A 24,811-nucleotide genomic window follows, 5' to 3' on the forward strand; every position below is an offset into this window, starting at 1 on the left:
CTGAATTTTAAATTGTTTTTTTTTTAACTGTGTAAGAGAAATTATTGTTCTATTTAATAAGCATTGAACAGTTGACATTATTGTGGTCAAGCAAATGACAAAAAATATTCTGAATCCAGATTTTCCTCATACCTGTCACTGTCAGGTATTCGTAACCTGAGGATTTCCAAACCGAAGTGGTTCGTCTGAGAAAGGTGGAATTTACAGAATAGGTAACGGGTACCAGCTGGTCTGTGGATGAAACAAACATCCTCACCTTCAAACTGTTTTTTTAGTTCAAATTCTACAACTTACAGTCAGTGATCAACACATGCAACTTTGAAAACTTTGAAATGCAGTGCGATAGAAGAAAGTCTGTTATCCAAATGCAATCAGGGAACCAGTTCAGGTAAGACAAACTGGTTGTGACCTTGAACTTGAAGATGCAGAGCTTAAAATTCTGAATGAAAACTTGACAGTACGGCGGTAGCCTGTTGTTGAAATGATTTCAATATATATATGGTCCTACATGGTAAACATTTAGTTAAAACAAGTGTGAGAGTATAATTTACGTTAAACTTTAAAGAGGGACTAGTTTTTTTGGTTTTTGTTCTTTAGGGGGGGGGCTTACCTCCCACTTCACACTTAATGACCCCCCCCCCCCCCCAAAAAAAAACCAAACTGTTAGGGTGGTGGTGCTTGCACTGAATAAGCATGAAATAAGACATAATTTCACGTTAAAAGTGTTCTGTCATGAACGTTGCACGAAAAAAAAAATACTTTGGTGTGAACCTTTTTCTGACTGAGTCGCTGCTTCTTGTATATATTAACTTTACGTTTGACTTGATATTCCCCATTTAGTATACACATTTATGATTTAATTGGTTTACAGCTTTTAAAAAAGTATTTCTTGACAATCCGGCCCTGCCAATTTAAGCGTTTGAATTTTACAGGAGATTTAATTATGCAAAATTTATAAGCATTTGAAAATCTTGTAAGACAGAACGTCAAATAAAAAAGTTAAAACACAACATAGAAACTAAAATAAAACCGCGACAATCACTTCGCACAAAAATAACCATTTACAATCCTCTGTCTCAGAAAGGTATAGATAAGCGACCTAGCTACCAATTGGTTTTATGGGGGTCTAGGATGAAAAACTTTGTCTTGCATTCTATTAGTTGTTATGTATTTTTCACTCTATTCGGTCCTGCCTTTTTTGTATGAAAATTGAGAATGGAAATGGGGAATGTGTAAAAAAGACAGCAACCCGGCTACCAGAAGAGCAAAAACCATCAGAAGGCAACTAATAGGTCTTCAACATAACGAAAAACGAACGATGGTACACCTATATTCGTGTGGTCGGACCATATGTGTATGGTCACACCAATATTTATGAGTGTACTCGTACAGTCTAGTTAGGACTAACTGGCCCCTTTATGTATTTGGACCATAGGTATTAATTTTAGACAAACATTTATCCAGAAAAGTGCTTTGGACGCAATAAATTATTAAACATGTTGTTTTCAATTTTTTACATCACTGCATGGGTCGATACCTCTGCTGGTGGACTATCAGTCCCCGAGGGTATCATCAGCTCAGAAGTCAGTATTTCGGAACTGACATGATTTAACAAACTTTACTAAAATTGTCGGTCTACAAATTTTGAAATTATTAAGAAACTTAGGTTTTAACTCCCTCAGGCAAAGTTGGCTTTAGACATGTTAGATGAATTTGCCTACTAGTATAAATTTTAGGAATTTTTGACATATATAGCTCTTCGATGGTTTTGGTACTTATACATCTTCGGAGTTCAAATGTTTGGCTTTGAGTGTTCCTGATGAAGGTAAATCCAGAAAAGTGTTTTGGACGCAATAAATTATTAAAGGTGTTAATTGTTTTCAATTTTTTTTTATCAAAATCTGTTATTGAATATATAAACACACAAATTAATATTATGACAATTAGATGAATAAAGTGAAATATATCATCATATCACCAACCCTAATAATCTGGAAACAACTATTTAATATTTGAGTAACAAAGCTACCTTTATTTATTCTTGCACTAGTTTTTGATGCATTTTATTATATTTTCTTTATGTGTTTTCAAGGGATTTTGTATAGTTATTGACCAGTATCTGTGACGTTTTTGAAAAGTTCTTCTAAAATATTTTCTTCCAACTTTATGTTTATTCTGATAACTACAATTTCAGCCAGCATAATTAAACTGACATGCTAAATGCACAGGAGCTTAACAGAATAAAGCTGTGATTTATAATGATACTGTTCCTCAACATTTTAGGGTCAGACAAATTTAATGCTTGATTGGGAGCAATTATTTGTGGTCACTTAAACTGGAGAAATTTATTGGCTTTAATTGATTGACCATGTGCAGCTGGTAAGCACATAATCAGCTGATTTACTAAAACAACATTGATTACCTTGAATATTATTATGGATAGAGATAAATTTTAAACAGCAATAAGGTTCAGCAAAGTAAGATCTACAATTAAGTCAACATGACCAGAGTTATAGTCTATTTAAATATTTTTTTGGTAAATTTTTGTAATCTGAAACTACTGGTCCAAATACATGAAATACAATACAATACAATATACAATATGGAATCAAAGGAGTACATGTAGGGGCAATGAAGGTCATTTTTTTTTCGATCAAATTTTGCCTATTATCTTGAAAACTAAAATAGATAGAGAGAAACTTTAAAAAATGCAAAAATGATCAGAAAAAAATACTCTTTTGTGTTTGGATCAAGAGCTAAATAAGATCATGAAGATAGAGAGAAACTAAACAGACTTCATTGATCAGCAATATATTTATGATACATTTTTTTTTTTTATTAAAGATCTATTAAAAAACATACACATGTAAGATCATTTAAATCATCTGGAGAAGGTATGCACATGTATATATACAACTCCTCTAAATTTAACCCAACACTGTATCTGTGATAAAAAAGTTAAAGGATAAAATCGTGCATTCTTGATATCAATAAATCGAATGTTCAATGTTGACAAATCGTTATATTTGATCTGTCAACCTATAAATATTTAGGTATACTACATTTTGTACTAAGCAGGAAAAGGAAAAGAGAAATAAAATAATATTAGAAAATTTGCAAAATTGATATTAAAATGAGTGAAAGTTGTATAAATAAATGTACAACTATCCTAAGACCATCATAAGACACCTCTCGTGTAGTCCTAACTTTATGACCAATATAAAGAGATGTCCCAATTTAGGACCGCTTTGTGAAACCCACATAGGACTAATATATGTCGTAAGACCATCCTTAGACATGTCTTAGTCCTAAGACAGCTTCGTGAAACTGGCCCCTGCACTTTATCATGTTTATCTGACGCATTAGACCACTTGACCACCTGGGCTTCTCAAAAATAAAGCTTTCCGATGGCCGGGTCCCTGTGTTTCCTTTCCTCCTCAGTTTTTATTTAACGTTGTAATACAGTACATGATATATAATGCATGAACATGGGATATATATTTGTATTTTCTGTTAGTCAAATGGGTTTTGTTAAAATATACTTTTTCACTTTTTGGGTCTTTTGGAAAATGTTGTTTGTGCTTCTACAACAAAATTTGTTTTACATGCACACATATAAAAATTGCAGTTTTTATCCAACGCAATCATAGGTTTGAACGTAGTTTTCAATTTTGATTTGTATATACATGTCCATGTCCATGTATATATATGTCAAAATATTCACTTCAAACTATCCTGAACCATGCAGTTATTTCAAGACAGCATTACATTTCTATATAATATATAGTCATAATATGCATTAATTAGGGAATAATGAATTACTGTTAAACTTCAAACCCACTGTTGTTGAACTTTTAAAGAAATATTCGATAGAGAATTGTTGACATTATCTTTTTATATTATATTACTGTAACTAAACTTCAAAGTGAAATTAATTAACTTGCCATTTTATTCTTTGAACTGTTTTCCTCCACTGCATAATCAGGTTCTTCACAAAATCACCACCAAAACAATATTGTAATAAATTGAAGCGTTATAAGAGTAGCACAACTGTGTGTGATTTTCAACATAAATTTATTTTGCTCTACACATTTTATGATGTCCAAGTAATGAGGTCATGACATCAATATAAATCCATATAGTAACCAATGAGATAGAAGAGAAATTTATTTAATGTCTTCCTAAAATCTTTGGATAAAAACAGGTCACATTTACTTGTACATATTGTGTGTATGCTGTACTTAAATATAAAAACACAAGTAAATGTTATACATATATATATATATATATACTCTCACCACATTCAATGTCATCGATTCAATGGACTTAATTAAGAATAATGGGAATAGGTCTATTTAAGTGTAAATAAAAGTGAAATAATTAGAAGGATTAGAATACACATGCAGTATATGTTCCAATGACATACAGGGATAGAATTTTGAGAAAAAATTTATTGTAAGTAATAATTTCATACTTAATGCCAATAATTGTTTATTTCTATGTTTTGTGTATGGTCTCCATAAAGTTTTATTATGAGGAGGATTAAGGAGGTGGGGCTAATGGGTAATGGGCCCCCCTTTTAAAAAAAATAATTGTTTGATTAATTTATTTCGGGATCAAATCACTGAAGCATGATGATTTTAGCGGGTCCCTTTAAAAAAATTCTGGATCTCCCACTGCAGTACCACAGACATAGATACAGAATAAGGATGTTTTATAATTTAAAAAAATTCTAATATATCTATCAATTAAAAAAATATTTATATTGATATATGCATGCATGCATTAGTGATAAATTTAATAATCTGTCACCTAAGGATATTTGCCTATAGATGTTTTATGTCTCACTGTTGGGCATCTAAGGCTTTCAGTATCAAATTAGAGTTTTGCCCCCAATTTCATGGTCCACTGAACATAATTATAAAAATGATAGTGCTAGCTATAGTGGGTCATCTGTTTACTATGGAAACATTATTGTTATTGATTTAAGGTGGTACCTGACACTACAGGGAGATAACTCTGTAAAGTCAGCTATTGGACTTATCATTTTTTACCTGGGAGGGGGGGGGGGAGCTGGTCATTTTGAAATCAAACATACAAAATTTCTTGATCCCCCCTATTATATTTCATTTTTTTTATTTGATCCCCCCAGTAAAAACATTTAAAAAAAATGATCCCCCCCCCCTAATCAAACATGCCAAAATTTTAACATGCAAAACACTTAAATTATCATATTATTTCATGAAAATATTGAAAATGATATATTCTCAGTGGATTGAATCAAAAACATATTTGAGGGAAAATTGTCTTGAAATAGGGCACTTCCATGAGGCCTCTTCCATGAATATAAGCATGAGAGGTAGCGCAAGCCAGTGCTTTGAGTAAGTTTTTCTTGATTTTTTTTTCTAATTTCCTGTATTGTGCTATTGAAGAAAACTTGATTCTAGAAGTTACTCTAAAAGATAACTTTTTGAAACAGTAACAACACATTATTTACTAAATGGAATCTATTATATGGCCTTCTCTTGAACACTGCTTAAACTTGAGTTTTATGTAAGGCCTTATTTAGTTGCTAAACTTTTATATGGAGATTATAAGTTACTCATTTATTGTCACATTTCATTCATATTATGTGTGATAGTACATGTAACATTTTGATTTATTAGCCTAAAAGTACAAATTTTGCGGGAGTAAGAGGTATAAATAAATTAATGGACCCAAAGAGATCTTGTAATGAAATCAAAAAGTTACATTAGTAGTGTTCATCATCTTAAAATCATTTTGTATTCATACAACTGTTTGTATGCAGATTCTAAGATGAATATTCAATCATTTATTGGAGAATTAATTACTCTACACATTATTCTTTCATGATGCGGCATACTTCATTTTTTACTTTGTGTTTTGGGACAAAATTTTGCACAAATCGCTGTAGATTTCTCCTTAATTTATACTTAATTTCTCTCAAACTATTAAGCTGATTAAAACAAAATTTGGCAGTTATGCTTGTTAATTTAGTGATCAAAGTGAGTGAAATACATGTATAACGACTGAATTATTTGGATTATTAAGCACCTACATCACCAAATTCTTGTGGTGTCTTAATTAACTGTATACTGAATGGTGTTGAAAAAATATATTTCTATTTGACTGTTGCAATGTTCTTCTTGATGATGTTCATGATGTTGTTTCTTGAAGTATGTGAAATACTTATTTCCATGTGTAAAAAATATTGATCCCCCCACTTTGAATTTATAAAAAAATATGAACCCCCCTTTTCCACACACAGAAAAAAACTTGATCCCCCCTGTATTTTGACCACCCAACCCTCCCAGATAAATAATGACAAGTCCCTTTAAAAAAAGTGTTATAATTACGTTGTGTTGTCAAAAGAATTATCTAAGCTTCTTAATGATCAAAATTAGTGTTAAATGTCAAACTGCTATATAACCAGTGTAATTTTTCTGGCAAAACGGTTGGTTCAAAATTTTTTATATTTTTGTCAAATACTTTGAGAAATTTTATGAAAATTAAACGAGCTAAATAATGTTTAGTAAAAGTGTTGGGTACCACCTTAAATGATCTTAAATGCAAAGTATTAAGAATTAAGTTTCTGAATTTCACGAGTTGATAATTGCCTACAATTTAAAATTCAAGAATTTTGCATACAAGTATGCTACTTGAAAGTATATACAGTATTTGACCTGGATGAGAGTTTAGATGAGGTTTACAAAATAGAGAATAACAGGCAAAATGTACAGAATAAAGGGGAAAAAAATAATAAATAGGGAAAAGAAGGAAAACTAAAACTAAATAAATATTAGAGAATAAGTGCTGAAATGAAATTTATGTAAAGAATAGAGATTAAAGAAAAACAATCTAATATACATGTATTAAAGAATAAAGATACATGTAAAATTTGTATACATAACAGGCCCTTAGCCAGGAATTTCCAATGGGGGGTTATTTGGACTCATGAACTCAACTTTAACAGTCACAATTTGAACAGAACGTTGACTTTAACAGTGCTTATTTGGTTTCAACGGGGTTCATCTGAACCCCCCTTGCTACGGGTATGCATAACCCCTATCTAGACCTTAATAAATCAAGCCATGTTAACACATAAATGACAAATATTCTGATAATTGTGTTTAGGTCAGACAGGTATTTGTCTGCAAAAGACTCATAAGTAACTCGATCGATCTCCAATAAAAAAAAAATTAAAGGCCAAATAATTTACAAAATTTAAAACTTTGTCTTTGATAATCAAGAGAAAAATTGAGAAAGACTGAGAAAGACATGCATGATTCATACATAAAATACAAAACTTAGAACCTCAAATTAAAAAATTAGAAACAGACAGGGGTATTACTTAAACAAGTAATATTTTTAAGTTACTTATATATTTAAGTAATTTTTGTTTTTGAAAATAATAAAATTACTTAATAGAGTTATTTTAAATTCTAATAGAAGCATTATAGATTAAATGTAGTTTGAATAAGTTATTGTATCATTTTCTATCCAAAAAAAAGAATTTAGAAGATTTTAGAAGGAGTATGGAGATAAAGGTTTAAATTAAAAATAATGACAAATTACTTGAATACGGTAAGTTGTTTTATACATTTTTGAAAAAAATATAGTAATAACACTTATTTATGGAACACATCATGTAGTTGATTTGGGTTAGCATTTAAAAGAACTTGAAATCTTAATAAATTCACAAGTATGTATCTATTTATATCAGTCATTGTGTCAGTCTATCTTCAAGATTTTGGAGGAAAATGATAATTTAATAGTCCCAAGAGACCAACTTTGACCCAAAAGCATCCATGGGTATGAAAGATTTATAAGTGATAAGTGTGTCAGTACTGGTATGTTAATTAGTGTTTCAGAAGGATTATATTTCATGGGGAAAAATAACCAGATGACTGTGAAAATTTGTTAAAGCTAGTAAAATCTGCATTATTGGACATCTATAAAAATAATATTTAGAAAAGTTACATATATTAAAAGTAATATTTAAAATAGCCTTGTTTTCAACATAACTTGTATAGGTAATTTTAATTGTTACTTGTTTAAGTAATGCCCCTGACTGATAAATGAAACTGGTTAATGTTATAATAGAGCAAAAAAGTTAGATTGTGTGTACAGTACATTATTAGACTTGCTACATGTTCCTTCCTAATTATTTTTTTCTTCAATTTTGCCCCTTTAACATTTCACTGCTATAACTAGGAGATTACCATTATACTGATATCTGCAGGGGCAATCTGTAGATGGGCAGTTATCAGCAGACATATAAATTAGTAAAAAAAAAAGATAGGGAATTGTAGCAAGTCTAAGTACATTATATAAACACTGTTTTAGAGATGAATTTTATTTCATTTATTTTCAAAGAATTAATACAGACCCATTGTATGGTGGCCTTTGGCTTTTGTCTGCTCTATGGTCGGGTTGTTGTCGCTTTGACACATTCCCCATTTCCTTTCACAATTTTATCATTATAGAAAGAGGACAATAATATACATAAAATTAAGAATTGAAATGGGAAATGTATCAAAGACACAACAACCGGACCATAGAACAAACAACAGCAGAAGGTCACCAACAGGTCTTCAATGCAGCAAGAAATTCCCACACCCAGAGGTGTCCTTCAGCTTGCCCCTAAACAATATATATATACTAGTTTAGTGACAATTAATGAACACCATATTAAACAATTGCACTCAAGAAACTAAAATTAAAAATAATACAAGACTACATGTAACAAAGACCAGAGGCTCCTGACTTGGGACTTGGGGACTCTTGTATGCATACATATATTTTGTCAATCAACCATTATAGAATCCTGGCATTTACATTAACAGAGTGCTTCAATATATATGTCAATACCCAACTTATGATTTTTTTTTCTGTTTGTCAAAAGTTTTTTTTTCTTTTTAGCTCACCTGACCTAAGAAAGAGGCCATCTGAGCTTTTGCCATCCCTTGGCATTAATTGTTGAATCATCCATTGTCTGGTGTACACGTTTTCACAGATCTTCTCTTCTGAAACTACTGAATTAATTCATTTTAACCAAACTTAGGCTAAATGGGTATATATTTTGTAATAATTAACTCACAGGGATCCTTCAAGGGCCCCCTGTGAGCTTATGCCATCACTTGGAATCTGTCTTCGTAAACTATTTAAAAAATCTTCTCCTTTGAAACTACTTTAAACTTTAAACTTTAACTAAATGTTCCTTAGGGTATCAAGTTTATAAATTGTATCCGAAGTTTTGATCCAACAACAAACATGGCTACCATGGCTAAAAATAGAACATAGGGGTCAAATGCAGTTTTTGGCTTATATCTCAAAAACTGAAGCTTTTAGAGCAAATCTGACATTGGGTAAAATCGTTCAATTGGTCAAGGTCTATCAGCCCTGAAATTTTCAGACGAATCAAACATTCCATTGTTGGGTTGCTGCCACTGAAATTGGTAGTTATAACAAAATTTTGCAGTTTTTTGTTATTATCTTGAATATTATTATAGATAGATGTAAACTGTATAAGCAGCAATAATGATCTACAAAAAAGTTGATATGACCAAAAAAGTCAATTGACTCCTTAAGGAGTTATTGCCCTTTAAAGTTAAATGTTAGAAGGAACTTTTTAGTTCATACTAATTATTTTATAGCTGTTTAACTAATTCATCAATGTTTCTATTTCTTTTGAATCCTATTGATAGGTTTTTATTGATTTTGTCACCAATTGTAGAATCTGATTTGATAAGATTCCGGTATTTCTTGAATACTGTTTGAAGTTTTCTGCTGAAGAATTCGATTTATTATTCGTACCGATTGATATATTGTATCTATTTTCAACTTTGTTCTTTTTCTAGACATAAATTTATAGAAATTGATCCAATATCCACCTATCTAAATAAGGTGAAAATCATAACTCTGTCGACAGAATTATATAGAAATTAATATCCATTAGTGCAAATCACAATTTAAAATTAATGTGCCTTTTAGCAGTTCATGTGTAAAACAATGCTAAGGATGTTACTGTGGATTCATTTATTTTCATGGGTATCAATTAAAGATTAAAGAATTTTTTGTATATTTTGCCGATTTTTGTTTTTTTTGTTTTGTCAAAGTATTTTTACAACCCGATGGCAAATTTTTAATTCGTTTAACATTTAACATTTAAATTCGTGGTTCAGCTGTTTCCACCAAAACGCCAAAACTGGTATCCCATGAATAATAATTAATCCACAGTAAATATTTTCAGCATGAATGATGAAGTTTTATGCCATTCTGTTCTTATTTCAGATTGACATATCCATAGGACATGCAGTTACCCTAGACCATGTAGACAAACAGGAAGAGAAAGGTCTCTGATTCAGTTCTCTGTGAAGTTCAAGGTCTTTCTTAGTCTAGGGAAGATGTGAAAGGTAAGTTTGAAAGTTTGCAAGTGTGCAAAAATATGTTATTTCTAACAAAATGTGCTGTTTCACAAATAAAATACTCTGTGTCTTAGACACTTATGTAGCAATTGCAATAAGGCCACTATATTGGTGGATGAAATGATTGTAAGCTGTATTTGCCTGACCAGTTAAACTCACCAATGCCTTCATTTTCATGCATGGATCATTTATGGATCAAGTTTATCTGATAATTGAAAATAGCGTCAAATTTTCAGACAAGTAAAGCTGGCTTAAATGTTTATTTCTGTCATTTGGGCTCTTGCCGAGAGTTGTCTCATTGGCAATTATACCACATCTACTTTTTTAATTGACATTTGAATGTTGCATTTTATATATATATATACATATTACAATCACACAATAGCTGGCCAATTGTTAATAAGCATCCATGTTCAAAAATAACTTCATTTGTGCAATTAAGGGACATGCTAAGGAAAACTTTTTTTTATGCCCCTGCAGTAGTTTTACCCTTGACCGTCTGTATGTACGTCCTTCCATACCTCCCAAAGTTTGTTACCGTTTTATTGTGTTGATATTTTTGGTAATGGTGTATATGTACGTTGTACCCAACAATTGTAATACCTTTTGGTACAATCTAGGGGGAGGCTCACGGTAGGAGGCCGGAATCAACAACGGAAAGAAAACCAAACTAGAAAATCAAGAAATACGCTATTAATTTAATAAAGAGAACGTCATTATAATTATAATACAATTTCACAGTACAAATATTATAGTCAAAAATAAATTGAAAACAATAATTAAATATCACAATTCAAATTAAATATAATATAATAACAATAATAATTACCATTAAATTAAACCTTTTTTTTAAATTAAAATATAAATTATTTATAAACTTTGTCTTATTTTTCCAAAGTAAAATAAAATAAAAATAATTTTTAATCTAAATTAATTCGAACACCAAGAGACTCACCTAGAAAATCAAGAAATACGCTATTAATGTTTTAGCGACTTGATTTCCTTATATACCAATTTCTAAGTGTCATAGAGGCCATGAAGCTGTTATTGTTAGTCCACAATAAATTAAAATAAGAGTGACCAAATATAGTTATGGTCCAGAACTAGGACATAATTATCATTTATGTAAAAGATGAGTTTTCTTTAATTTCTGTAATTTCTACTTTTGAAATTACCAAAATATGTTTCAAAATATATTCATTAATATTTTCTTAACCTTAATATAAAACAATACACAACTTAGAATCTATATAAAAAATAATATAAAATAACATTATAAATTTTAATTAAGATATTGATGATACTAAGGTACTAGTTTGTGCCCTATAGTTTATCAAAGTTAATTTATGGACGTAAGTTGACCATGTCACTACTTGAACCATTGTCCGAAGTTTATGACTTGTTTGTTCATCCTTCACTTTCAAACAAAGATTTAAGTAGTATTTGTTCTATCAGAAAGTTATTTGACCCAAAGAAAGTTAGTTTGACCATCGTGAAGTTTATTTGAACTAAAAACTGGACATGAAAATTTGGCCTTTACAGTATAACAGTTAAACAATATTTTGTTATAAAATATTTTTCACATTAAATTTTATATGCATTAAATATTGAACTATATGAAATCAAAAATAAAGTGCATTTTTCTATTACAATAATCGCTCTCCCTTTGAAAAGGAGATTGTTCCATCAATCTAAAAACATAAGTCATATACAAAAAAAAAAAAAATAACTCACAATAATAAACAAGATATATATAATTTTTTTTTTTTTTTTTTTTTTTTTTTCATAATATTTTTTTCCATTTTTTCTTTTCTTTTTAAACATGATGCAATGAAATACACAAATACACAAAAAGCACACATAATATACCTATACAAAAAAAATACAATAATTATAACACATACATTGAAGATTTAAAGGCCTTTAATATTTACAGATGTACATAATGCTATCAATTAAATGACAAAATACAATAACTATTGTATTGTAAGTGTCATAAAATTAAGATCTAGTTAACTTTTGATTTTCGTTAACGATTTTTTTTTTCATGAAAATACAAGTGACTTATTTTTTTCCATTGTTTGGATATAGTGGGTAATACCACATTGAATTCTTTTATAATATGTCTATTTTTGATAATGGCATTGAGCTAATACATTTTTTTGTATTATACAAGTTTTCGCGTTTATCCGCGCACTTGAATTTATTGTAGGCGATTTAGGAATTAACAATTAATGGGGATTTTACTGAAATAGTCTTAATCCTTTGTAATAATGATAAACTAAACATGAATAAAGAATAAATGAAAGTCGCATAATATGATATTAAAAATGACAGATTTTATAATTTAACGCAAGTAGTTATTTATCTGTCTAATATAAGATTTGTTTAATTGTTCGAAATAGTCTATGTGTAAAGACATAGAAGAGGGCAAACTATTGTAAGGTATATCTACCTCATTTTCAATAATATTTATAATACAGTTAACATAAAGGGTGTCATAAACAAAAGGGTCGAAATTATACGACAGGAGATAATTTACGGCATCACAATAGTCCAAATCTTCAGAATGATTGGACAACATGGACCAGACTTGTTCTGGAGACATACTGAACATGTCCATGTTTGGTAAATCTAAGGAATAGAAGAAAAAAAAATATTAATATAAGGTAGAATTGTATACAGTATTTTTACGGTTGTTTGCTTGATCTGGATTATCAGTATTTGTCGCGAGAATATTTACATTGTCAATAGGACATTTAATATTATGATGAAGTAATAGGATATAAACAGAAAAAGGGTGTTTAAGTATTGTCCTAAGTGCGCATGCTTGAAAAATATTAAGATCGATAATTTCAGGTATTTGAATGGATTGAGAAGTATTTTTGTTTCGAACTGTAAAATTTGGATACGAAATGTGTAATTTAGGCCTTAAGTAATTTACAACTGTCAAATTATCAATAATGGTTGGATATTGAACATCCCAGTATGTTGGGCATAAAGGCATTGAAAAAATAGGAATACAAACACAATTAAAACCAGTTGTTATTTCTAAGCATAATTTAGTATTCATATTTGTTCTTTTGAAGGATTTAATTAACAAAATAATAGTCATTACAAAGGAAATAAAAGCTAATGTGAAAACAGCATGATCCCAGGTTATATTGGAATTTAATACATTTATCCATGTATTAGGTGCTTGAGTTATTGCAGGTTCAAATTTAAAATTTGGGAGCGTTGTGGCAGATGTTTGTACCGGTTGATATATAGCTATTGCAGCAGCAATAATTTTGAATTTATAAAATAACCAGATAAGAACAAGTGTGTTTAGTGAAGTAATAATAATGGCAACCAATGACAATATATCATTTGTAGTAGGCCATTTGTCGAAGTTTAGATCAATTTGTCCATCTACCATAGAATCAGCCAAAGTGGAATATATAGTATTTTGTTTCTTTACTCTTGTGACCAATTTCTTTAAATTGAGGTGATATTTTTCATCTTTAGCAAAAATATGATTCATTTTATTTTTGTATATCGTGAAATTAGGTAAGGAAATAGAAACAGGATTAGTGAAAGTTGTGCTAGCAAGAATATTCCCAATTTTTGTATCATCAAAGAAATGTTGTAAAATTGCTAAATTGACTGGATGAAGTTTTGTAAAATCCTGTGTTCCATTTTCACAAATTGATAATTTTGTTGCAAAGTGTGATATTTTAGAAATTAAAATACAGTGACACGGAATATTAAAAATACAAAAGGAACAACCTGTTACCGTTATGTTTTTGTCATTACACCTCAAGAATAAATTATCATATTGATAAACTAGAACTGAATCATCTGATATTTGTTCAATATGTGGTAAAATAGAGTTGGGCAAAAATTTAAAATCACAAAAGTGTTTAATTTTCTGTTTGTCATTGTTAAAAATATGAAAAGCACAATCTGTAGTATTGGATGATTCAAATAAAGGATTAAAATTGCAATGCTTTGGAGTTATACCTTTGCACATACTCATTTGTTCAAAGGTAAGAGTTGTGAAAAATTTACGATCATGTGTGATTAGCATATACTTAGGTAAATCAAAAAGTTGAGTTGCATGAGAAGTATTAGTAGTAATTGGAACAGGAAAAGATGTTATCTTGTATACTTCAAATAGTTTGCCATGAGTTGTTAAAGGAAATTGAACAGCTAAATACAATTTTGTATTGTTTTGTAAAACAATAAAATTAGCATAATTATAATAATAATGTGAATTTGAAGATAAAATTTTGTATCCAGTGTAGTTAGCATTTAAAATGTTTTGAATATCCAATACAGTTTGTTGAATTACATTCGGTGTTAATAGAAGAGGAGATAATTTTCCTTCTACCAAATTGACAATAGCTGTTTTTAAATCCATTATATAATTTTGAAGAGTATTAGTATCTTGAGTTTGATCCGTTAGTATTTGAAAATAATCCGTATAATGGTCTTCTAGATTTTGATAATCTCTCTGAATAAGGGTATTTAGAAAGGATAAAGCTTGATAATTTCTTTCAATTCCTTGCATTGCATTATCAAGCCTTTTCTCTGTTTGTGAAACAAAAGATGCTAAACTACCTCCATATTGTTTTAAAGCATTTGAAATCTTATTGTTTTCGGATGTTAAGGTATTTATATGGGAAACTATTTTTCTCATGGATGATTGTGTAACTAAACCGAATAACCCCGAGGCTATTGTTCCTACAAATGGAAGAATCGCTCTCTTTGATTTGCCAATTAAAGTCATATTTAGTTTTGGTACCAATTTATCTATTAATGATTTTGTGCCTTGAACCTGTGCGTTCATATATTCTTTCATATAATTTACTTGTGAAACAATTTTGTTATAAGATTGACATTGACGACCTGCCGCCTTTGGACATTTAGTGACCAACTTATGTTGTAAGTTCAAATACATTGGGATTTCATAAATATGTGTCCAATAATCTGTAGCAAAGTCAATATTAGGCTGATTTTTGAATATAACTCCATAATTTATTCTTTGTTCATCTGCTTTTGACGTTGGCAAAAGTAAGGCAAAAAGCAAAAATGGCAAAATCACTAATCCGAATCTCAACATGCCTACAATATAAAAACAAAGAATTAATTTGATTTCTGGTGATCGAAAGATTGGGGATAAATTTTTCCAGTGTTCTAAATAAGGGACAATTTGGATATAGGCAGTTAAGAGGATTCCTGTGAATGTCATATGCATGCCACTTTTGTAAAATAGTTTAGTATTTTTTTAACGTCTTCTTTTAAATTTTTTTCGCGCTTTTTCTGAATGAAATGCTATCTTTAAAGCTTCACTAACGTTTTCTTGTGGTTCCCATGTTGGGTTGGAGTCATCTTTCCATTGGACTAAATAATATTTCTTTCCAGAAGTCCATTTTAATTTTAATAATTTAATAGCTTCATACCATTCATCATTTTTATTTTGACCTTGATTTGATGTTGGTTTATTAACATCAGTTTGAGAGTTGTTTTCTTGATTTTCTCTTTGATTATCTTCATTTTCATTTTCAGGATTTATATTACCAGGTTCATCATTTAAAATTTCATTATTTTTTAAAAGATTAGGAGGTGGTCTGAAATCGTTTGGATCTTTATAAGCTTTAAGTCTGTTTGCATGAATGAATGACTTAAGTGGCCTAAGAGTTTTTAAATTAAGAAGCTTATAAATTAAATCATGTCGATTTTCAAGTATAGAAAATGGCCCAGTCCATTTAGGTTCTAATTTCTTTTTCTTACCTATTTGTACTTTTTCTTGTTTAAGTAAAACTTGATCTCCTACTTTAAAATTTGGTATTTTAGTAGTTTTATCATAATATGTTTTGCTTTTAAGTTGAGCATCTTCCAAATTTGATTTAGCAAGATCATGAATAATTTTAACTCTGTTTATCAATTGATCTATATATTTCTCCGGAGATTGAGTAATTAATTCTTCAGGAATTAAGGCTATATCTATTGGTAAAGGCATTTCTCTTCCAAATATCATATAGTAAGGTGAAAATCCTGTTGATTGAGTACATGGACTCATTCTAAAAGCCATCATGATACTAGGTAAAATTTGCGGCCAACTTGCCTGTTGTTCAGAGCAATACGCTCTTAAAGATTGAGCTAATGTGGAATTTGTTCTTTCACATGCTACATTGCTTTGCGGGTGATATGAACTAGTGAAGTGTTGTGTGACATTAAACATTTTGCATAAAAGATTGACAAGTTTGCCTAAATTACTTGCATGTCTATCAGATACCAAATATCGACAAGCTCCATATCTTGTGAAAATTTCCGAATATAAAATGTTTGCAATTTCTTCAGCTTCTTGAGTTTTCATTGGAAAACTTTCACACCAATGTGAGAAAGAATCTGTTACTAACAAAATATATTTGTATTTATCTTTTGAAGTTGGTAATCCCCCTAAAACATCCATGTGAAGTCGAACAAAAGGTCCTTGAACTGGCAATGATTTTAAAGGTGCTTTTTTAGCAGTACTGTCTTTTTTCACAGTTTGGCAAATTTGACAACTAGTGACATAATCATACACATTTTGATACATTTTTGGCCAAAAATATCTTTGTTTAATAGCTTCATAAGTTCTTTGAACACCTAAATGTGAACCACCTGCTTTTTGATCATGGAATGATAATAAAATATCATTGCGTAATGGTTGTGGAATTGCTATTTGCTTTATCAATTGATGTTTTGATGTCCTAGTTTTGGTACGGGGCTGAAAGAAATGATACAAAGTATCATTTAGAAGCTCATATTGACTAGTCTCATACGGTATAGCTTGTGCTCTTTTCTTATCATTTGGTAAAGTACCGTCTTGTAAGAAGGAGATTATTGGTCCAAAATATGGGCATTGTTTTTGTAAAGAAGAAATATCTTGTACGGAAAAGATCGGAACTTTTTCTTTAGATTTAGTAACTTGTTCTAAAGTTTCCCCTGGATAAATGAAAGTAATTTCAGTTAAAACTTGTGTTGATTCTGATTGTTTTTCATAATCGCGTCTGGAAAGGGCATCACAATGTTGATTTCGTGATCCCAAACGATGTATAACGTCAAATTTGTATTCCTGTAGTTTTAACGCCCATCTTATCAATCTTGAATTTGTGTGTTTAATAGTTTGTAACCAAGTCAAAGCTTTATGGTCTGTGTAAATAGTAAATTTATTAGTAGCTAGATACACGTGAAAATACGCGACTGCTGATACTAATGCTAACATTTCTTGTTCTGTAACGGTATAATTTTTTTCTGCTGGGGACAATGCTCTACCCCCATATCCAATGACATGTTCTTTTTCATCATCCCCTACTTGTGATAAAATATAACCTATTGCGGAACCAGATGCGTCACAAGATACTATAAACGGTTTATTGAAATCTGGAAAATTTAAAACTGGAGTTGATGTTAAAGATTCCTTTAACGTATCAAAAGCATTTTGACAATCTGTAGTCCATTTAAAAGGAGTATCTTTAGTAAGAAGTCTATTCAGAGGTGATGCAATTTTGGCATAACCCTTAACAAACTTCCTATAGTAATTGCATAAACCTAAGAAACTGCGGACATCATGTTGATTGTTTGGAATCGGAAAAGTTTCAACAGCTTTTGTTTTAGAAGTGTCTACTTTAATACCTTCTTTAGAAATGATGTGTCCCAAATAAAGAATTTCTGATTGAGCAAAATCACATTTGTTAGGTCTCAATTTTAAATTTGCTTGTTTTAGCCTTTGAAAAATTAAATCTAAATGTTGTAAATGTGATTCAAAATCTTTTGACCAAATAATAACATCGTCAACGTACACTAAACAATGTTTCCATGTTAAACCTCTTAAAACTTGTGTCATTAAAGATTGAAAACTTTGACAAGCGTTGTTCAAACCATAAGGCATTCTCTTAAATTGATATAGATTATCATGAGTTATAAACGCTGTTTTATGTTTTGAGTGTTCGTCCATTGGCATTTGATAATAGGCTGTTGTCAAATCAAGTCTTGAATAAATTTTAGCATTTGATTGGCCTATAGCATCAAAGACATCGTCTAAACGAGGCAAAGGATGTTGTTGAAGAATTGATTGTTTGTTAAGTGAGCGAAAATCAATACAGAGCCGCCAGGTATTATCTTTTTTCTTAACAAGGACTATTGGTGAACTATATTCGCTAGTTGAAGGTTCTATTATATCATGTTTAAGAAGCTCTTCCACTTGCCTTTTAATTTCTTGTTTCGCTGCTGGCGATGTCCTATAAGGACGAGATTTTACGGGTGGAGCATTTCCGGTGTTAATTTTATGCTTATAAACATCAGTTTTCCCTAATTCTTGTAAATTGGTTGCAAAAACATTTCTATTTTGTGTTAAAAATGATCTCAATTGTTGTTTTTGTTGATCTGTTAAATCAGCTTTTGATAAATCAAATTGAATATCAGCTTGGCTTGATTGAGGTTGTACTGAATTCATATATGTACTTGTGGATTTATTTGTAGACTTATCTTCGTCTAAAGTAAATATATTACCTTGGTCTACCTCGTTAAGAGTAGCTAAAATTAAACCAGACTTTAAAGTAATGACCTCATTAGTTGGATTTAAAACCTGAAGGTAACATTTGTTGTTACGATTTTTAATTAAACATCTAGCTGTCAAAAAATTGTACTTTAAATTTTTGAATGGCTCTAATAAGTAATTTTGTTGCGGCAAAGCTTGAGACAATCTAACACAAACGTTCATAATTGTATTTGGAGGGATGGTTGATTTCCAATAAACTCTAGCATAACCTGGTGTTACTCTTACAACATTGATTGTAACTGAATCTCTAATTAAAGATAATTTATTAGTGTTCCAATTTAAACAAACACTTTTTTCTTTGCAAAAATCTGTGCCTAAGATCATAGAATGTCTTAAAGCTGGTATAATATAAAATTTTTTTGAAAGAACTACTCCGCTTATTGTAAAATTTAAATTAATTTGACCTTTAACTGGGTAAGTAGCTCCACCTGCTTTAACTATTTGCTTAATATCTGAGTGTAATAAACGAGTATTTGCAAATTTGGTTTTCAAGAATGTTTTTTCATTGATAGCAGATATTGTTGAACCAGTGTCCAAAAGTGCTTTAATATGAATACCGCCAAAATTTACTGGAATAAGACATTGATGCATGTCTGTTACAAATTCTTTTGATTGAGATTTTGAGTTTTCATGAGTTGAACAATTGTGTTTAACCTGGTTAAACTTTGTACGCCTGTCCAAAGTAAAAATTCTTCGAACAGGCCTTGATTGCTATTGTTGTTGCGTTCTTCTAGTAGATAGACAAGCTTGAGAAAAATGTCCAATTTTGTTACAAAGATGGCACATGACATTGCTAGCGGGACAGTGGGATCTATTATGAAAATACCCATTGCAGTATGGACATCTATCCGATGGTGCTTGCGGTTGATTTTGATATCTAAATGGTTGTCGGAAATTTTGATTGACTGGATAGCGAGGAGGCATTCTATTGAACCGTTGACGTTGATGTTGAGGTTGTGGTGCCCTATACCTATTCGAAGGATACATAGTGTGATATGGTGTTCTTGGGGTATGATAAATTGGCTGTTGTACATAAACAGAGTGTTGAGGAGGTTGATAAGATTGAGAAGGTTGGTAAGATTGATGTTGGGTAGTATCTGGAGATGTACTATTTACATAAATAGATTGGATATGCTCCTTCAATGAATGAATTTCATTTAAAACAGTTTGATTCATGGAATTTACAGAATTTACATTTGAATCAATAGCTTTTTCTGCCAAAGTTGCAGCATGCCTAAATTCTTCAATATTTTTAGGTTCCTTTGTCATCACAATTGTTTTTAAATCGGCCTTTAAACCATTCATTGCTACCGCCAGCAATATATCATCAGATATATTCCTGTTTGTAGCCAATTTCAACAATCTTGACAAGAAATCAAGCACAGACTCATTTCTTCCCTGATGCGTTTGTAAAATAGTTATATCTAAAAGATGTTGCTTATCTTTAAAACGATCTTTAAAAGCAGCAATTAAAAAATCAAAATGGTGTTTCTTTGAATCAGAAACAGTGTCATACCAAATTTTGGCATGACCTTCCAGATGGAAAGGAAATGATTCTGCACTTTTTTTCTTTGTTAAATCATAAAAACTACAATATTGATTAAAATTAGTTAACCAAGTCTCAGGATTTTGAGTATTGTCACCTTTAAATTTCTCAATTTTCAAAATAGATGACATGTTAAAAATGTTTGTAGGAGGTTGTACTGTCCTACCTGATGAAATTGTAGAGGTGGATGAAGTTGGTGCGGTTGTTATTTGTCCTGTAACTGTTCCTATTGTTGATCCAGTGCTTGTAGTCGTTGTAGTTGATCCAGTGCTTGTAGTCGTTGTAGAGGCTGGTATTGATGTTGATACGGCTGTGGATATGGTAGATGTTACGGTATGTCCAGTTGATATTGAAGTGGCACTGGAACTTGCAGATGGTGTCGATGTCTGTAAAGAAGGATATATTAAAGAAAAGTGCTGAGGCGTTTGAAGACTAGTTGTTGGAGGTGGTGGTCTTGTGTTAAAAGAAGATGGAATCGTTGGTCTACGAATAATGGAAGGTCTCAAAGGTGTGATGTGAGTTGGTGCTACTGGATATCCGGTCCACGATGAGAGAAAATGGTTGCTGCTGCCTTGATGAATTGGCGATGATTGCAAAAAGAGTTGATCGTCGTAAGGAATAGTTGTATTGTTGTCACAATCTTCAACAGGATAAGATGATGGTTTGTCTGTTTTGAAGGTGACAACGTTGTCTGTTTTATCGAAAATATCCAAATTATCAAATGCTGAGTCAAGTTTCTCCTGAATTTGTCGATGGTGGCTATAATTGGATGGTGTCTTTCCTGGCTTTTGTGGTTTTTTTCCGTTGCTATACATAGTCCTCTACCATTATATTGTGTTGATATTTTTGGTAATGGTGTATATGTACGTTGTACCCAACAATTGTAATACCTTTTGGTACAATCTAGGGGGAGGCTCACGGTAGGAGGCCGGAATCAACAACGGAAAGAAAACCAAACTAGAAAATCAAGAAATACGCTATTAATTTAATAAAGAGAACGTCATTATAATTATAATACAATTTCACAGTACAAATATTATAGTCAAAAATAAATTGAAAACAATAATTAAATATCACAATTCAAATTAAATATAATATAATAACAATAATAATTACCATTAAATTAAACCTTTTTTTTAAATTAAAATATAAATTATTTATAAACTTTGTCTTATTTTTCCAAAGTAAAATAAAATAAAAATAATTTTTAATCTAAATTAATTCGAACACCAAGAGACTCACCTAGAAAATCAAGAAATACGCTATTAATGTTTTAGCGACTTGATTTCCTTATATACCAATTTCTAAGTGTCATAGAGGCCATGAAGCTGTTATTGTTAGTCCACAATAAATTAAAATAAGAGTGACCAAATATAGTTATGGTCCAGAACTAGGACATAATTATCATTTATGTAAAAGATGAGTTTTCTTTAATTTCTGTAATTTCTACTTTTGAAATTACCAAAATATGTTTCAAAATATATTCATTAATATTTTCTTAACCTTAATATAAAACAATACACAACTTAGAATCTATATAAAAAATAATATAAAATAACATTATAAATTTTAATTAAGATATTGATGATACTAAGGTACTAGTTTGTGCCCTATAGTTTATCAAAGTTAATTTATGGACGTAAGTTGACCATGTCACTACTTGAACCATTGTCCGAAGTTTATGACTTGTTTGTTCATCCTTCACTTTCAAACAAAGATTTAAGTAGTATTTGTTCTATCAGAAAGTTATTTGACCCAAAGAAAGTTAGTTTGACCATCGTGAAGTTTATTTGAACTAAAAACTGGACATGAAAATTTGGCCTTTACAGTATAACAGTTAAACAATATTTTGTTATAAAATATTTTTCACATTAAATTTTATATGCATTAAATATTGAACTATATGAAATCAAAAATAAAGTGCATTTTTCTATTACAATAGTTTCCTAACTTCAGTTTGCCTCAACCAAATGTTATGAAACTGATATACAATGCTTATTACCACAAAACACAGATCAAGTTTGAATTTTGGTTGCATCATGTACTTTAACCGTTCAAGAGTTATGCCTCTTTACAAAAAAAATTGCTGAATTTTTCTATTCGTTTTCTAACTTTAGTTTGCCTCTTAACCACATGCTATGAAACTAATACACGGCAATGCTTATTTCCACAAAATACAGATCAAGTATGAATTAAGGGACAGGGTCACTTACCTGTTGTTCAGTTATGCCCCTTAACAAATGAAAAAAGATGCTTATATTTGTAGTTTCCATTCTCTAACATTGGTTTGCCTCAACTAAATGCAATGAAACTTATACACAATGCTTGTTACCACAAAATACAGATCAAGGTTGAATTTTAAGGGGGTCACTTTAACTTTTCTAGAATTATGCCTCTTCACAAATTGAATGATTGCTGAAATTTTCATTTCCATTCATTAACTTTAGTTTGCCTCAACCAAATGCTATGATATTTTAAATAATACTTATTACCACAAAATACAAATCAAGTTTGAATTTTGAGGTTGTCACTAAATTTTCTAGAGTTATGCCCCTTTGAAAATGGAAAAATTGCTGAATTTTTGTTTCCAATCTCTAAATTAAGTTTGCATAAACCAAGTTTTATGGAACTTATACACAATACATATTACCACTAAATCAGATCAAGTGTTTTTAGTAGAGTCACTTTTACTGTTCTTCAGTTATGTCCTTTTATAACTTTATATGATATATGCAAGCGGGGGCATCAACTGTGATCCATAATTGATACATTCCCCATTTAATTTTTTGTTTAACATCAATTTTTTGGGGGGTGTCCAAGCCGATAAATTAGAGTTGAGAGGGCAATCAAAACGCATCTTTTTTGTTGTTAGCCCTATTGAAAACTATTGTACAGCATTTTGTACAGAGAGGGAAACTTTGTATAGTAAAAATGATCAACACCATAAGATCTACTAATAAGTCACATCCTTTTCTTTTTAGGATACATAGAAATCTTGAAGGACAAATTGGTGCGAGTCTTAAAAGGCACAGATTTGAAGATAAACAAGAGAAAAAGAATGACAAACATGGTTTAAAGGACTGCAGACTTCCTGATATCTAACGAACTGTTCTTTTTGGTATAAATGTAATAATGCAAAATCAACTTATTTGTATAGGCATACATCCTGTAAATCTTGTTGGTGCCTTTTAAGCTCCTTAAATGCAATCACTATTAAGTAAAAATTATCATGATTGTAGTTCTTTATTTGAGTTTATTAGTTGACTAGCACGTAGTAATTGCATATGTATGCATTATCATATACCATACCTTTCAGCAGTCTTAGTCTTTTTAATTTAGAAATAAATTTAAAAACAAGTTATTCTTATTGAATTTTATTTTCTATGTTTAACCTGTTATATGCATGTAGCAACCTTTATATTTCTTAAAAAATACTTTTTTCTGAACTATAATGAAAAGTAAGGTTATAATCAAAATACTTTTTTTTAAGTGAGACATATTTTTTATGAATCATAATAATTCAATAAATGTTAGAAACAAGTTTACATACAAATTTTCTTATGTATCAAAATTCTGTGTTGTGAAAAGATTTTGGTTTTTTTTCAGGATTTTTCCCAATATTGTTTCAAGAAATCAAAATGCATAATTTTTGCTTGTAGATTTTTATTCGGGATTTTTCCCGAAATGGGTAAAAAGAAATCAAAATGCACAATTTTTGCTTGTAGATTTTATTTCGGGATTTTTCCCGAAATGGGTAAAAAGAAATCAAAATGCATAATTTTTGCTTGTAGATTTAATTTTCGGGATTTTTCCCGAAGTGGGTAAATAAAATCTATGCACCAAGTGTGTGTCTGATATTAGTTTTATATTTTCGGGATTTTTCCCGAAATGTGAAAAGAAATAATTAGTCATGAGATCTAGCATATACATTTCATATTTTCGGGATAAATCCCGAAATATTTGAAGACATCTGTGTTATACATTTTGTACTTAGTTTATTTTTGTCGGGATATTTTCCCAAAATGTGTTTCAGGTTAAAATGCTTTGCCAACATATATATGTCATAAAATTTAATGTTGAAAATGATTTCGGGACATTTTCCAAATAAATAGCTGTCATATACATTTTTACCACAAATATTTTAAAACTATCATATATTTTGGGAAATTTCCCCAACATTTATTGTAAGTTTTATCAATTATGAGAATAAAAACATGGAATATTGTAAAA

General features: G+C 30.3%; 1 long non-coding RNA gene across 1 annotated transcript; it reads left to right on the forward strand.

The window, feature by feature from the left end:
* Positions 1 to 414: 414 nt before the first annotated feature.
* Positions 415 to 24,811, forward strand: LOC143051391 (uncharacterized). The gene is made up of 3 exons (XR_012970738.1): positions 415 to 511; positions 10,315 to 10,436; positions 23,563 to 24,811. It is a non-coding gene; the product is annotated as an uncharacterized LOC143051391 (long non-coding RNA).

This window comes from Mytilus galloprovincialis, chromosome 11, assembly GCF_965363235.1.
Source record: "Mytilus galloprovincialis chromosome 11, xbMytGall1.hap1.1, whole genome shotgun sequence".
Taxonomy (NCBI): domain Eukaryota; kingdom Metazoa; phylum Mollusca; class Bivalvia; order Mytilida; family Mytilidae; genus Mytilus; species Mytilus galloprovincialis.